At 35.0% G+C, this 18,305-nt stretch overlaps 1 protein-coding gene and 1 long non-coding RNA gene across 9 annotated transcripts in view; one reads left to right on the forward strand and one right to left on the reverse strand.

Annotated features, from left to right (window-relative positions):
- The window catches only part of LOC114577240 (uncharacterized), a 107,753-nt gene extending 102,491 nt beyond the window's left edge, over positions 1 to 5,262 (reverse strand). Inside the window, exons 1-2 of the long non-coding RNA XR_003697122.2 lie at positions 4,209 to 5,262; positions 3,809 to 3,898 (exon numbers count right to left, since the gene is read on the reverse strand). This is a non-coding gene — a long non-coding RNA (uncharacterized LOC114577240). The remainder of the gene's footprint in view (positions 1 to 3,808; positions 3,899 to 4,208) is intronic.
- LOC107995644 (uncharacterized) overlaps positions 1 to 18,305 on the forward strand; it is a 148,070-nt gene that overhangs the window by 19,482 nt on the left and 110,283 nt on the right. The window lies entirely within an intron of this gene.

Consider the following 18,305-nt stretch of genomic DNA (forward strand, 5'->3'; position numbering starts at 1 on the left):
TAGGATGCAACAAATAAAGAGGGACACGGAAAACTCGATAATCAGAAGTTTGCTCGTCTCATAAGTCAGATGCGAGAGAACTTAGAATCGTTTCTTTCCTTCTTTCAGGAATATACAAGTTTTACACCGGGCATTGTGCAAATACAGTTCGAACACAACTGTCGAAAGTTATCCCCGGTAACCTGGCCAGTTCAGTTTGTTAATTCGGAGTCGAACTTGGAAGTTTCGCGATAACATGAATATTCCTGCCACTTCGTAAACGGAGGTAATATCGAAATGTCCCTGACGAATTTACGGAGATAATGAAAATGTTATTTTCCACGGTTAGAAAAACGTTTCAACTTCGTTTCGTTAATGAGTTTTGGATCCATTTTGGATCCATCGTGTCTGTTTCGTTTTCTTTTTCTTTTCCTCTTCTTTAAAATCAAAAAAGTATCATCGATAGGATCGTATAATTTCGTGAGAAATGATAGAGATTTTTAAAAGTTATTTTGCTCGATCGATTTAAGTAAAAGATGAAAAAAATAAATTGAAATATTTATCGGCCATGATTGATTCGTAATGTTTTGTTCGTAACAGGAATGAAATAAAGAAAATATATATATATATATATATTGGTTTCTGTCGTTTCGATAAAAAAAATGAATCTTGATGGATATTTATAATTAAAAATACTTTTTAAAAAGGATCATTACACGGATTCGTTGAATAATTTCGCATAAATTTACGGAAATTGATTCATCTCGATGTCATTTTATTCGGAGCTGATAAATTTGAATTTGCGATCTTTTCACGAATCCACTCGAAACGGATTGACGACCTAATTTTAATTACAGACATATGAATCTAAAAAATGAAAGCTGGTTCGGTAATTTTTGGGTTTACGTAAGGAATTTTTTTAATTTTAAAAGTATCTATATCAAAAATTTATTTATTATTAAGAAAATTCTGTTACTTTATATTTTTCATCTTATTTTCTTTCTTTCCTTTATTATTATTATTATTATTATTATTATTATCAGAGAAACGTTTAAAGCCATCGAGGGAAAAGAAACTTCTGCAGAATTCTTATATGACTCGTGGGAATCGTGTATAAGGCATCTTTTATTATTCTTATGAAAAATTCCACTGTCGCGAGATTTTACATAGTCAAACACTTTAATGGCATCATTAATATTAATTATTAACGACAAGAACTTCTTGAACGTGTAAACTTGTCCTTATCAAACGACAGCAAGTTTTTGAAATTAATGAAAACAGGTGTACAGTTGAAACCACTCACTTTATAATATCGTTGCATTTTATTAAATTATATTCGTTGCAATACTTTAATCATGACATAAATTATCGTGCCTTTCCATATTTAAATATATCATTACATACGATAGAGCAATGTTACAAATCAATTATTTCAAATTTTTTATACTTTTCTAAGATATTTCTAAGATATTTTAACTTTGAAAAATATAATGATCAAAATAGACGATCTGAATCTATATTCTTTTTTGAGAATCTTCCATTAAATAACACAAATGTAATAGCATCAAAAAAATAAATTATCGTTTTTTTCAAAGAATTATCAGCATGATCAAAAAGGAAGTGATCTAAATAAAAATATAGATAAAGAACACGAATTCAAAATTGAAGATAACGTCGAAATAATAATAAGCTCTTTTGATCAAAATGTAATACTTATGCTCGCAAAACCTTTTCAATTCCTAACCATACATGTAGGCGAAATATTCGTAAATGCTGGCCAGACGAAGCAGACTATACGGTGCATGCATAGTTAAAGAGTATCGATATAAGCGCAAATGCATTTGATCTGGTTTGACCAACACGAGGCGAATTTTCCAATGGTCTCGGCACGGACCTTTTATTCGTACGAAAAACGCTGCTTCCATAGGCGAAAGCTATTCCACAACGCCTGACTCGAACCATTCGCCAAAGAGTCAATCGCATTTTCCATTGAAAAAAATCGTTTTCCGGTTTAAAAGCTAACCCACACGTGGAATACCGTCCCTGTCTTTATCCTGACTAGCTCTGACACTTTACTTTTCACGGAGGACGTTTGTTTTTCTCAATCATTGTTGTTTTTGATCGCTTGTCATCCGTATTCACCGCGTTTTTCACATACGTTTCAATGTCCCCGTCGCTTCTGCCAAGAGACGTTATTGTTGCTTTTGTACAACGTGGGATTATTTTTTTGGATATTTCCGAACGTATAGTGATACGAGTGATAAAAAAATAAATTTCTCTTGTCGTTCTGTGGCCACATGATAGTATATCGCCCTGTTCGACGTTTGTACACGATATATATGACCGTAAGATTAATTTTATTTGAAAATTTAATATCCATGTGATCTAAAAATGTCATACATACTAGGATTAAAGTATTTTTATTAGTAAAAATTCCTTTACTAAACACTTTTTATATTTTTAAACTCTTTTTTCCTTTAGGAGATTCATACAGGATGTATTTTTTTTATAAAATATTTTTTTTGCTTTTAACTAGTATTTTTTATGATATAAATGATTTACCGAAATCCATAATGCTTGAAGAGTCGCCTTGAAACTTTGTACGATGTAAAAAAGATAAAAATTTGTTGTCTGTTTCAATTCAAAGATAAGATTATACAAAAAGTGTTTTTACGAATTATGAAGAAAATATTACGAAGAAACGTGAAACAATTTAGCAATCTAATTTTATTTTAGCACGTTGGATCAAGTTTTATAAAATTCATATACTGAATTTAAAAATCGATCGAAAAATATTTATAAATAAAACTTCGTAATTAACATCAAATATTTTTAAACTTCAATTGATTATAATACGATTCGGATAACCTTGATGTAAATTCGTTAGGCGTGAAGCCAAATCTTAACGTATAAGCGTCAGGATGCCCTTATTGTTCTGGCCTTTTGTGCGCAAATCGAGCTAGCAGACAGCCGGATAAACGCGTGGTTTGAGCAAAGAGAGAAGTAGATCCGGTTGTGTACGGTTGGGTAGAGGCAAAAGAAGCCGAGCTTCGTGAAAGACGCGGAATAAATCTTGGACTGGATATCGGATAGATGAATTGCAATAATAAGCCGGAAATAGCTGAAACGTTTGTCCTTTCCGTTTTCCACCGTGTCCACAATAATTTTGATTAATTATTAGTCACCTTTGTACGTGGATTAATATCATTCTCAATCTGCTTGCAATGATTACATGTTTACAACGATTTGATATTGTCCCATTTATTAGTCAAACGCGAGAATTACAGCTTTCACACTTCAGACACGAATGTATTAGTAACGAGTTGTATTAGTAACCGTGCAACATAACCTTGTTGTAAAAGATGCTCTCTGATTTCTTGTATTACTAAGGAAATTAATAGAGTTACAGGATAGAAGGACTAACGTGATGATTTAAAGAAGTGACAGTACAAAGGGATAAGAATAAAATGTGAAAGCCTCATAACCGGGTCAGATAGATAAGCTTGAAATAAATGAGACGTTTTCTTGATATTTTGCTTGTGAAATGGTTGCTTCGTCATATCGGAGGATTTCGTAGATGATTTTCACGACTTAACAAACGACCGTCCTAATTTTAAAATCGAGCTTTGCTTTTCTCTGAATTTCATCATACCGATTTCAGGATATTATAATTATAATTTTCCATGAAAAATATGGATGAAAATATGGATGAAAATATGGATCGGCGATATTTGTCATAATTTGCATGATGAATAATACGCAAAAACGACGTACAAAATATGATAAAAAATGTTCTACAATGTTTTGCTTTCATCGTTAAATTACTCACCGATAGCGTCTCGTCCCTCGTAGCCACGTATAATATAATCTTTCAGGTATCCAATTGCATCCTAACCTCTTTCTCGCGTTCCACAAATTCCTGCGTGATTCAAAAACAAAAACTGTTACTCACAAAATGAAACTCCATCAAAATCATCGATACAAATAAACGAGAAAAGGGAAATTCGTTGAATAAATCGACACTTTGATAAAACAAAGGGAAAATTGGTAAGCGAGCTAATAATGAAGGCGGGAGACGGGTTGCAGGTGACACAAAAGGTAGGGGATTTCGATTGGTCCTATCCAGGTCCGGGATAAGTTCGAAAGGGGATGCGCGTCGAAACGTCGAAAGTGGTGAGGGTGCAGAGTATGGGATATTCGTATAGTGGGGGCAAGAAAAGGGATGGTACCTGCGCCAGATCCTCGGCTTGAAAGGGGCGGTCGGGTATCGCGTTAACGTGCAGCCGGCAGTTTCTCGCGAGCCGCGAGCCGTGTCGTACTGTGTAGATGCGCGCGCAACTTCGGCTTACTTCTCTCCCTTTGCACCTGCTGCGTTTAACTTCGCGCCTCATCGACACGACACGTTTTCGCGTAGTTTTCTCTCTTTTCCTCTTCTTTCCCTCTCTTGACCACCATTAACCGCATCGTATCGCAAGTAAAATTTTCAAACGACAGACTAAAGTTTACGACATGAGTGATAGTTACATACGTCGCGTGCTATCGCATGACGCAGCATGAGACACGATTTTCGTGCGTTGTCGCATTGTGCCGTTGATCGAGAAACATTTGAATCCGTACAAAAATTCAAGAGGTAACATTCGAAGTAATGCGTGCCGTGGAGTGTTGTCGGAACTTTGTCGCGTATCGATTCGACTCGTAGATTTACGAACGTCAAGCAATAGTTTTTTTCTGCCAAACAGATCGAACGTACGCGATCATCGATGCAGCGATTGGAGATTACTCGTGTCGAATCGACGAACTACGATTCGAGAATCGAACCGTCTCGAGGACACTTGACTGTTTGAAATTCGAGTGATGATCATCGAATTAATTGCCGGTGAGTGTATGTTCGTCGTCCATCGTCGTCGTTTCAAATTCGACAAGTGTCTTAATTTACGCGTGATTTCAAGTGAAGTAGAGAGTCGATTGTGTTTGGAGTTGAATCGTGGTGATGTCACCTTGTTCGTGAAAAATATCGTGGTCTGACCATTCCTAATTTCTTTTGTCTAACCATAATAGAGAGATAGAGAAGAAAAAGAGGTCTAACGTTTTTCTTGACACGTTTTCATTGCGTTCGCGAGTCCCTTTCGGATTCTTGCTATTCAAGTCTCGAGGAATCTCTTTGTCCGAAGTGAACTGTGACAGAGTTAAATTGCGATCGCCCGCGGCTGTAGTGTGTGCGTGTGTGAGACCAGAAATCAGGAGAATTCAGGGAATGGGCCACAAATACATTGGAACTGCCAAGTACAGTCGACTGCTGTGCAACCAAGTGCATCAGTTGGTCATCGAAATTATCGAACAAACGTGATATTCGTATTTTCATCATTCGTAAGTGACAAAATTTACTATTTATATCTTTATTTACATTTGTTTTATGATATATACGTTTATACGTCTTTGGCCTTCATTTCATCGTTTACTTGATTATTGTCGAAGGTTGAACTATTTTGTTCGAGATAAGATCAGAAGGTCAAGTATTCACTATGAAATATAAACTAATATGATTAATCTCTAATTCTTGTTATTAACGAACAGTTTATTTCAATCGTATAAACATTCCCTCTTATTTACGAGAAATATATAGGATTTACACAAAATTCTAATTTTTAACTCGTACATTGGATATTAATTACTTTTTTCAATCTTATCATATTTAGTGCAGTAATTTACAAAGTATTATATTTTATATTTATCGATACATAGTATTTTTAAATATATGCATATTTGAAATAGCGTTTCTCTACAAAATAACCTCATTCTATGTTTTTTAATGCTCGAACAACGATCGATTTTTGTAATTTTCTCCGGATTTCCTTAAATCGTTTTCTCTCTTTAATGGCCAACCAACAAAGATAAATGTCGAGAACTCGACTTAAAATGTTTAGAATAAAACAATCATGGTGCAATTTTATTTTCATTCGGAAAGGAATGAACATGTTCATAAAAATTTTTATTATTTTTATATTTTTCCATTTTTTTTAGAACTCTTTTCCGAAACAATCGTTTCTAAATCTTTGATTCAGAATTCAAAAATTCCTTTTCTAATAATTTATATTCCCTATTTTATTTTTAAACAAAATTTAATGAAATCCAAACAATTACTATATTTACTAATAAATAATCAAAATAATATAAATAATATAAAATTCGCAATGAACGTGAATCTTCGATACTGAAATAATTATAATTAAATTTAATTACAATTAAAATGAACCCTCGTATCGAGCTTTCGCTCTTAAAAAAATTTCTCAATCTTTATCAGGAATCCGTACTCGATACCGAAACCGGAAACATTCCATTTCCTTAGAAAATTCTCGATACCGCGATCATCTCTCTCGGTCGCGGCCAAATCGCACGTATTAACGTTAAACGCGGTTCGATCGGAGAATCCTCGAAACCGATTTCTCCTCGCCACCCTTTAAATCCGTCTTAACACTCGCGCGTGAAATCGGCAGCAAGGAGCGAACAGCCTCCAGATAATCCTCATCCCCGATTCTCACGATTCCATCGAAGGCTTCCTATTTCGCCTCTAATAGTTCTCGATACGACTCGAATGAATGGCGAAAATTCGAATCGAAATCACCTCTCGAGCAACACGGCCGATCCTATACCTCTCTATTCTTAGATTACGACGCATTCTCTCTCTCGCTCTTTCTTTCTCATCTTTCTCTATATCTCGCTCTCTTTCATTTCTCTATCTTTATCCCTATTCCTCTCTTTCGTCTCTATTTCAATCACTATCTCTCACTCTCTTTCATTTCTTCTCTCTCTGTCACCACCGATCGGTTATACGTATGTACAGGCTCGTGACACGTAGGATAGGAATACACGGGCGGACAAATCGAGCGTTTCGCTTGAGAATTCCGCGGATGTCTCTCGATCGTCTTAAATTAACCGCGCCTCCTCGCGTCCACGCTCTGGATCGACGTGTTCCTCGAGAGCCACTCGAGAGATAGAATCAGAACGATGGGAACGACGGTTTCGAGGAAATGGAAAGTTAGCCTTAGATGGGGGAAGATGTCACTGTGATTCGGTTAGAGAACGTTTGGACGTTTTAAGACCGTTATTAAAATTGGTAATGGAACAGTCGCGATTGTTCGGTAATGTGTGCGCTATGGGGAAAATGGTCTTCTTGATTGAATTTTAATAGGGACTTCGAGTAATTCGGTCTTTGATGATCTAAGAAATATCGTTGAGGAAAGTGATGCGATTCGGTTTTGGAACGAAGATGGAGTATTTAATTTGTGTTCTGGAAATAGAATAATTTGTTAGGATATATGGACTAATGTTTTAGAAGAAATTATTCATTTCTTTATGATAATGTTGCGGTAATAAAAATCCAGTATTTCGAAAGAAAATTTTATCAACTTTTTCATTTAAAAATCTTACAAAATCTATTATCATCGATAATTCTTCTTCGAGAAGCTTTCAATTAATCTAAAATCAAATCTGATATCAAGATATCAATTTAAAAAACAGAAACGCTTATGTTACATTCAGTTGAAGTAGTAGTGGAAGTTTGATAATTAAAGTAGTAGAAAAGAAGATAATTTTTTTTTCTCGTCGACCTTGCATGTCTGTCGCAGACGTAAACGCGTATATAACAGAGTGGAAGTAACGACCGATAATCAGAATACGGGTTCACGATCGTTAAAACGAGACCAAGTTTCGCGTAACAAGACCGGATGACACAATTCGAACGTGAAACTACTTTATTTGCTACATTAATCTCGAGGATTTCCAAGATTTTACAACGCGTTTTTCGCGTGTTTCTTACAACGATTTTTCGAACAATGGATCCGCTATTTATTCGCATTAGCATACGAAAGGCGAAGTGCCTTGTCACGTTTGAAAAAGTATATTCGGTGAAATTTGAAGTATCGCCACGAGGCGTAAAAAGTGTTTTAAATAATAGGTTATGGTAATGAGCATCCTCTCTGGAAATTATTCCCGCAAAAATTCCAGAGAGAAGAAATCCAGTAGTTGCGCTTTACTTTATATAACATATGCGCGTGATTGATGCAAGCGCGGTGCAAGGTTTTTTAAACCTGGGGGGAATGAATGAAAAAGTTGATTGATATGCCTTGTATCGTTTATAAGTTTACGGGTCGATAACTTTTTCCATCGATTTTTTTAACGTTTTAACAATCTTGTTACAGAATCTATATGTAACGTTAAAGATAGATATATCAATGAGTTAACGAACGTTTCAATGAAATTCCTCTTCTTATGAAATTGATATATTATTAATCTAAATCTCTAAAGATATATACGCGAAAAAGTTATGTATTTTATTTGTTAGTAAAATTAGTATATAAATAATCCGATAAAACAATAAACAAGGAAATATGGTTACAATTTCCACGAAATTTTATCGCATGGAATTGCATACTATTTGCCCCCCCCTCTCCCCCAAAGTTATTTCTCATTGTATTGGAAAATATTTGCATGCCATCGAAATTTAAAGACTCCCATTGGGTATACCGGTGCATATCGATATATACAGATTGTCCCAAAAATATGGGAGCACCGATTAACTGAAAATTCCTGAGGTAATTTCAAGCCGAATTTTTCTTCGCAAAAATTTTTGTTAACAAATTATTAATTTTGGCCAATCACGGAACTTTAATTAAATAATAGTATTAGATAATAGTATTAGACACGTTATCAATGTTATTAATCGAGCACGAACAAGTCGAAATAATTCTCTCCTCATCACTCTCCCCTTTCTCCCCTCTCCAAATATATATATATTATTTATCGTTCATTTGTTAGAATAATTTTATATTCGTTTCCTTTATGCTACAATTTTAAATAATTTTACTCGAATGACGAATAAATTCTATTTATAACAATTGATTAATTTATTCATCAATCGTATTCTTTCTTCGACACACGTTTCTTGAATTTGTTCATGTTCGATCGGCGGCACATACCCAACGCTACCGTCACGGCTCGACTGGTCTACGCGCTCTGTGATTGGCCAGTGTTTTTTGTTAATAACTCGTTAAGAAAGTCGTAACGAAAGTTTTTGCAAAGGAAAATGTTGCTTGAAATTATCCGAGGAATCTCCAATTAACCGGTGTTTCCACATTTTTTACGTAAATTATTAAAAATAACAGCCGATAAATGTATAACTATTGTTCATAATACCAGATAACAGTATAACAGTACCAGAAAGGACTTTTCGAAGGGAAATTCTTTATCGAGCGTTTTCCAAAATTTAGCGACCGTACAAATTTTTCTCATCGACAACATCATAGCTAGAAACATATGTACCTACTTGTAGAAACGTTGTACAACTTACATTCGTAATACTTCTTTATTCGTGTTATCTAAATTCTTGAACCGCGTGGGAAAATATTCGAGCGAAAAACTTGGCTCGTTCAAATGTAGTGAGAAGATAAGCCGCGCACAAACTTTTACAGGCTTCTTTCTTTTCCCTTAATAACGTAAACTCGATCTTATTTTCTTTTTTTAACCGAATGTCGCGTCTTTCTTTCCTTTTGTCTCCTTGCCTTCGTTCCTTCTCTTTTTTTACTCTTTTACTGCACGCTCTTTTATTACTCTTTTTGTTCAATAGTCAAACCATATTGTACTGAGTTTTTACAAAGGAAAGGTTTACGATTCCGGATATAAAGAAAATGCTCAGAATGAGGCACTAAATGGTAATTTTTTAAACGGGCATCGTATCTTCTGGTGATACGAATGATCGACTTAATGAAAATCGATCACGTTAATAACGTCACGGACGTTGAATAAATTTTCGATATTTCGAAAGAAAGATCTCTTAGAGAAGATACTAGAGCCACGAATAGAGGGAATATTGCGTTTGCCTTGCCTCGTTTGTTTAATCAATTAACGAAATTACACTACAACGTTGTATTAACACAATCGTAAATAAATGTGTTTACATTCGAAATTGATGAAAATCGATGAGCGAATCGAGTTTGATAAAAAAGATTTTCTCGATCGAACGCTATTAGATAGTAAGACGCAACTGCTCGTTCATTCCACTTGCCAAACGATAAATTATTATAGGCTGCTTTCGATAAATCTTCGAACGAGTATTTTTTTTTTAAAAAAAAAGGTTTCTCTTAGGATTTCATACTTATTTCACTTCAATGTTCGATTCTGAATTTCTGTTCTATATTGTACGTGTTTCTTGCAAGAATATGTTACTATAACTTGCATATGCGAATCGCATTAGATAATGTACAAAAGAGAGAAAAAAAGAGGAAAGAAAAAATGAATGAGGATGAAGATTTCATGTGATATTGAAATATTATCGTGGTCAGCACTACATTTCAGTTCCAAGCCATAATTTCATATCATCAAGTTGCATGAAAAATCACATTCGATGATGCATCGTACATCGCGTGTCATTATTCACATGTTTCACAGTCATTCCTCTGCCTTGCGCGTTTTATTGCAAATTTCAATAGCGCTCGGATGGAAATGTTTTTACGATCTTCGACAATTCACGATTTAAAGATTCCAATAGTTAATGATTTTATGATTTTTCCAATTCTGAAAAAGTGATTAAATAATTAAACCATTGATGAGCATTGGAAAAATTTTCCAAACAATACAAACAGTAATCCATCCATTATTTTTACATCATTAACTCAAAGAATCCCAATTATATCAATTATTTTAATAACCCAGCCACAAGGTTGTCTCTCTCCTCGCGACAAATTCGTCTTACAAATGGTAATCGTATCTACAAACAATAGCAATTCAAGTTAGCATCCTTAACCTCCTCACCTTTTATTTTAAAAGAATCTGCATACATACGCTTGCATACATCTCGAAAGAACTATCGGGATTGCGTCAGTGGAAATTTTTTTTTCCACTAACGATAATTCATTTCCAATCGGTGGAACCGCGTGAAGGAAATGCGTGAAAATTTGCGTTTGAATATTCCAATTTCTCTTTCTTGAAATTTTCCCATCGTTATCGTTGAATTTAAAAACTTATCGTTTCCCGGAACGAACGAGAGAAACAGAAAGGAAGAAAGAGAATCAGAGAGACAGAGATAAAGAAGCTACTTTTAAGAGCAATTTTACTCCGAATATTCGAAAATGTCTTTTACTCTGCTCTTTTTCGAGAATAGCTTTTGCTCGCGTGAGTACTTTTTTGAAGGCGAGTCTACTCTCGAAAGAAGAAAAACAGAGAAAGAAAAATAGTGGAGGAGAGAGAGAGAGAGAGAGAGAGAGAGGAAGAGAGGGATGAGAGGGAAAAGAGATGGCGCGAGAGAAATGAGAAGCGCGATGCGGAGCGAAATGGTGGCAAGGGATTGAAATATAGAGGGTGACCTAGATTCGAATCTCTTCTAACCCTGTTTTTTTCGTTCGGTAAACAATTGGTGAATTCTGTCGTGCGTGATGGGATCGAACGTTTCTCCTAGCGAGACAGGATAAATCCGTGTAATAAGAATCCGGCGAGGACCTGTTTACCGAACGGCGCACCAACATTTTTTTAAAATCAATAAAAGAGCAAATGGAGCGCTCGATCCATTCGTCGAATTAACACTCCTCCCGTGATTATTTAATCGGGAATAAATAGCGGATAAAACGGATTACGGATTGTTTAGTTGGACGAGCAGGCGTGACGATTTTGTCGATCGTGGAATCGCAGGAACGGAATTTTATTCCACGTTTTCGGAGTTTGCGCATTTGGAAAATTACCGCGCGAACTCGGTTGACCGAATTCTAAATTTTTCCCGATCATTTCATTTATTTATACGTTATCCGTGATATCCGTTCGAGGAGGTGATAAATTGTTATTTATTTGAAAAAGAAGAAAAGAAAAAATTAAAAAGAATGAAACGAGAGACGAGCACACAGTTGATACACATCGACGACCGAGGTCTTTACAAACATATCAGCGAACCCATCTGGAACACGTGATGGCAATTAAACGATACGCAGAATTCACCTGTTGGCTCGTTCACATACATTTAAAAGAATTTTAACCTCGGTGGGCGCCCCGCTTAAAATTTAAACCGAAGCGAAAATTAGTGGAGTAATTGGAATAAAATTAGCCGGATTGGAACGAGGGGCGAGATCGACCCGAGGGGGCGAATTAAAATGCAAAACATTGACACGATTCGCTGTGAAATCTTGGACTGGCGGATGGAGACACTCGAGGTGGGGCGAGGGGGGAATTTTCGATGAGGGTCGTGGAGAGGATTCGGTTTAACGCAATTCATGAGGGGCTAATTCGAAAACAGGGCGCAAGGTGACGCCTGATTGATTGCGGTTTACACTGACTTGCATTTTACATGGTAATCAATGCACGGAATAACTGGTTGTACTTGTACGCTTTAACTGAATCGTTCGACCGAACACGGAAATGTGTATATTCACCGTTATTTGTGTTATTTGCATGGCCAAACGCTTGCAGTTTACGCGTCGAAAAATTAAATGATTATTAACGATATGTAGAAACGTTTCAATTATCATTATATATATATATATCTCTCTGTAATTTGGTTCGAAAAAAATTTTAGCAGCATGTTCCAAGTGTGATGTTTATGGAGCATTAAAAATTAATTATTTGAAATTATTTTGATAATTTTTAAAAATGAAATCAAAAAAAAATCAGAATGCAATGGATCGTTATTCTTTAACTAATTTAAAAAATCATTTTGATATTTCTAAGAATATGAAACTTAAAAGAAACAAAAGTGCATTCGTTCGTGTGGGTTCTCGAATTTCGCATGAAATATTTATTGAATCAGTAACTGAATCGTTAAAAAATACACGATCCTCATTTAAAATAATTTATCTCGATCAAAGAGCAAAAAATTGCTCCGAGAACAATTCTCGAAAACACCCCCCGTTAATTCGTTTAAAAAATCGTAAAACGAGTTCCCAACGAACGAGAATAAAAATTACACGATTTTCTAAAGGGATTTGTGAATCGAATTGTTCTGACGATTATGAATCGATGAAGATCAGGACGTAGTTAAGCATATATTTTCCTCACTCTGACTTTTTTTCTCAATCGACAATTCAAACGTTATTCATTTCTCGTTGGAAAGCAATAGCAATACCTTTTCGCTCTGTCGTTTTTCCCTCCCCTCTACATTTTGCCTGTTACTTACACGTGAAAAAGCGATGAAAAAGATGGGGGAGGGAAACATAGTGTGTAAAATAGTGGGAAATAGTCGAGGGGAGAGAAGTTAAAAATTTCTGACAGACTTTCCTCGCGAAGTTTTTTACATGAAAAATTTCGTTCGGTACTTAAGCTTTATTATTCATGCGTAACAAAGACGCGTTTAAGGTTTGATCCAACTATTGCACTGAGTGCGTGTATAAAAATTGCGATATTACAAAATTTTACGTTAAATTTCCAGGATAAAGAAAAATCGATTATAATTACTTTGCCTAGAAAAATCACAATACGAAAGCGCGCATATAATTTTATTACTCCAACGGAAGAAGATACATTATAGGAGGAAAATTACAAACAAGTTTCTATAATGGATAAATTTTTCCCAATTCTAACTACTCGTTAGCGCCGCGATTCCTCCCAAAGCGAATTTTCAATTTAATTTCATATACCATTCAGATTAATTCACGCAACTATCCAACACAATCGTGATTACTGGATTCAATCGATTTAAATATTTCTCTAAACGCGAATAATAACGAGGCGAAGTCGTGTTTAGAAGATAGAATTTCGAAAGAAATCGAAAACGAGTTAATTGAAAGGCTTTCTTTTAATTCTGTTTATAATTATTAGAATTTATAATTATTACTTGATTTTTTTGCAGTTGAAACAAGTTTAAATGTTTCTATTTCATATTACGCAATAACCAGTTTTATATTCGGATATATGGAATTAAATTTATTCGATCATCAGAAAAATAAAATTAATATCGGAAAAAAGAATAAATATATATATATATATATTTACGATATCCATGTAAAATATCAAATACACGTAATATGAAAAAATATATTGCATAAAAGTTTAGTAATTGTTACTCTCCTCTTCTCTTCTGTTATTTTTTTTTTTTTTTTTTTTGAATTATGTAACAAGTAGAATGTGAAAAAACAAGAAGCAAAGGAAAATTGGAAACTCGACGAATGGATTAAGCGTATTTTATAGCATGGTGTAATCACGTTTCACGGTAGGTGGACGGTTAATAGGTAGCGTAAACCGCATTGGCTTTGGTTATAACGAACCTAACCTTGACATCTGAGCTTACATCATCGTGACGAGTAATTTTTATCTAGTGTGTTGCTAGTTCGATTAGCATGCGGCTCTTAACGTGTTTCTTTAGCTATGTTACAAGCGTCTTTCACTGTCATCGATTGACATTGAGACTGGGATAATTTTATTATAATACTTTCGTTGTCTCCTGCTTGAATACGCTCTTTCTATTTATGGCGCGTAATTTGAACGTGGCAACGTCGAGGGAAGAGAATTGCCTCTTTTTCCAGAATTATTCTACGTTTACTTTGGCCACAGGAGGAATAGGTTGTGGAAAGAAATTAGATTAAATCTTAGGGTTTTTATATACGTTGTAATTCCAAGATAATATTTCCAAGTTTTAGAATCTTCAATTGTTGAAACAAATGTTGAAATTTTATCGCGATGAATTCCGGGTTAATTACGAGGAAGTATTATTATTATTTTTTTTTTATCTGTGCTTTAGAAAAATGTGAGCGAAAATGTGAGTTTTTAAAGGAATTTTCTAGCTGTTCCATTTAAGAACAGGAAAATGAAGAGAGCTGCGAATGGACGTTTGCATGCAAATGTGTTCCGCGTTGTTAGTGAAGCATTTGTTGCTTCCTCTCCTTAAACACCTGTTTTCTTTGAAATTCGTTTACGCCTACTTTTCATGACTTGTAACGATTTATTATGATAGCTGCAGGCTTCGTGGAAATTAGTGTCACTATTGGAAATGTAATATATTCAACGTATACTGTATGTTCGACATATTGGAACAAAGGGAAAAAGCAAACAGAAGAATATTTAAATAAGTAATATTTATATTACGCGAATAGAAATTTCCAGGAAAGATATTCGTTTCGAACATTTTCCATTTGTAAATTTTAAAAAATTGGAAAAGTCAAAACCATTATTGCATTACTAATTAAATAATATTATTTCGTTAATAATTTATATCTTCGTACGTTTCTATATCTTTCAATCTATAATTACAATGTTAGATATACTTTGCCAAACAATATCATATGTATACATTTCTATGTAATTCATTTTAACCTTCACAGCTTTCCACGCTTTTTATTATCCACGCTGCAATGTTCTGACTCACGAATTATATTTCTCCCTGGAATTGTATCCGATACAAAAGCTAAGCCGAGCTTAAAGCGAACAAGCGGAACCCCTGATACACGTTGAGCTGCATTGCGCAATAAACTTCCGTGAAATCGTGGTTACACAATACGTTGAAATAAGCGTATATACTTACATGCGAGAATGTTTTCTAATTTCACGAAAATTTAGCACTCTTGATCCTGACATCGATGCTTGAGCAAACAAGCATCATTAAGTCGTGTTCGAAAACCAAAATCCTTACTGTTAGTCATCGTTTAGTGATTTAATTGGAGTATTTGAATAATTCTGTCGTTCAAAGTTTAAGAGAAAGTAATAAATGAAATAGATAAAATTATTCCAAGTATCCATTATTCTTTAAACGTTTAGGTCCATTGTTTTAAAAAGATTTCCAGGAAGTATCCTATCTGGTTGACATTAATTAAATAAATATTATCTTTCACGTAATTTTGTTTGCCTGAATATCATTCTATGTTCCATTCGTGTAAGATCTTTGTTTTAAACCTGTGTTTCTCGGTATCTTACATTGATATTGTCATTCGTTGAAATTCTCTGTATTACAATTTCTTTAAATTTTAATAAAAATTTAGTCAAAATTTGTAAAAATTTGCGAAAGTTTCAAAGAATATTTATTCTTAATAATTAGTATCGATTCTCGAAGGAGCATTTGATCGATTTTCTTTATTCTTCGTTTCTAAATAATTACCTTTTGACTATAATGTATATATATATTCGTGAAAAATATGCAAAATGTCCGCGAGTAATAAATCTTGTTAACAAAGTGTATTAATCCATTTGATAACGAGCTCTCATTCCGACAAGAGCTCTGTTTTCGTATCATCGCGAATATTAACTCTCTAAAGAATTAGCAAACGAGTTTTAAATTTCTGCTTATTCTGCAAATTCATATATACATATACATATATACGTGTGTGTGTGTCATGGGAATCAATTATTGGGGTAAAAAAATTTTAATCGATTCACCATTTAAATCTATAATAACTTTCTGCGTGAAATACGACTTTAATTTAAAGCGAGTGCTCGTTATCAAACTGTTGGTTTTATTATATGTGATAATAATTTCGAGCACACAAATTGGAAAGATAATTTTAAACAGTTTTAAAATATTTCAAAAGGATTTGAAAACGGTCGAGTTTATAATTTACATAAAAATGATGGATAATCGAGAAATAATTGCACCCCTTTTTTCCTGGACGAATTAAAAGGACCGTTATTATGAATTTCGTTTCGCAATTCTTCGACTCTTTTAATAACCACGATTATCCTCAACTTTTCCTTTATAATAACACGTACTATCAGATAAAAAACAAAACTATTCTTGACTTCGTTTTGACGAATGATCGATCAAACAGTCCCGTTACATTCGACGAAACGCGCCGTATTAAAATAAATAAAACCATAAATATACAAAAATTTGCATTCAAATCGCTTTACAATTACGTTTTCACGAAGAACGCAACTTTTCGAAAACGTTAATCGATTTAATCCCCCAACCCAACAACAACGCCTCGTTCAACCTCGTTCGAGGCAAACATTGCCTCAACGTCGCCTTTCCCCTCCAATTAGCCAACCTTAAAACCACTATCACAGTTTCAACTCGGCGCTTACGTTCATTCATCCCGCGAGGCCCGTATCGAAATCTTCAAACGTACACGCGCGCGCTCAACGAGGAATGCAATAGCTGATTACAATGGCCGATACGTGGCGGCATACGTGCAATCTTGGAGAGTCGCTCGTGTACGTGCTGGATCGCGTAGCAAACGAGCGTAACGCTCGCCATCTTCGCTTCCTCGTCGTGAGCAGCACGCGTAAGGATAAACATCGTTCCCACAGCTTTTCAACGCTTTTCGCAGTGCATCGCGTTGCTCTCAAGGAGAGAGAGGAGAGGAGAGTATAAAACTCGTCCGTGTGTACGATACGGTTTTCTCGAAGAAAAATCGGAGACACGGTGATTAATCAATCAGTTCTCGAAGCGAAGCGGAATGTTTTGAAGTCAGGACGCGCCAAAAGGATATTAGAGGTCGAGGCGGGTTTCGAAGCAGATCGGAGTGGATCAGAACAGATCGAAGCTCCGTTTCGGAGAAGAAGCTTTGGGGCGACTTGGATGTGGACGGAGCGCGTCGAATCGAGCGGATTAGAAAGCGTGTTGGATTCAAAATAAAATTAAATCGAATCGAAGTGGGCCGTTCCAAAGGATTTGGAAATCTCGCTCCGTTGTGAGAAGAAAATATATAAGATAATGGCTCGGCATGAAATAGAAACATAAGCGAAACGTATTCCCTCCATGGGGTATTATAGAACGATGGGGAGGGGAGGTCCATTTTTCTTCTCGTTTCGAGCAGTCGGTCGAATTTTTTCCTGGGACGAAATAACAAATGGGACGAAGTTAGAATGGCATAGTTTATGCGGAATATAAATCACGATAGGTGAGCGCTTCCAACGTTTTCAACGGTTGGCCGTGTGTATCCGAACAGGTTTTCAGGAAGCATAAACCTACATTGACGCGATGCACACGCAACGCACTTTAGAATAAAGCTGCCTTGCCGTTAACCTTAATTCGTTTCGTCGATACTGTTATATGCAAAGTGCTTCGGCGAAAGTTATGTAGTTTAAAGTATCTTAGTTACTCGAAGAGCGTTAGAATAAAAGGTATTGTTTCATTTTACAAATCGAGCATTTTTTTTCGAACAGAGAAATGAAATTGGTATTGGTATTGGCTTGGGAAGGTTTATTTTTCTTATTTTTTTTTTTTTCTATTAATTAAAGGGATAATTATGGAGAACGCGATGAGAGATAGGGAGATCTTGATACCTATAGCTAAAATCGATATATAATTTTAACAAACGTGCATTTTTAAGTATTCATAATTGTCGCCTCTTTTATTTAATAAGAGAAATTATGAAATAATCGAGGCATTGTTTCATCGATCGAATTAAATTGCAAATATATTT

Source organism: Apis cerana, linkage group LG4, assembly GCF_029169275.1.
Source record: "Apis cerana isolate GH-2021 linkage group LG4, AcerK_1.0, whole genome shotgun sequence".
NCBI classification, from domain to species: domain Eukaryota; kingdom Metazoa; phylum Arthropoda; class Insecta; order Hymenoptera; family Apidae; genus Apis; species Apis cerana.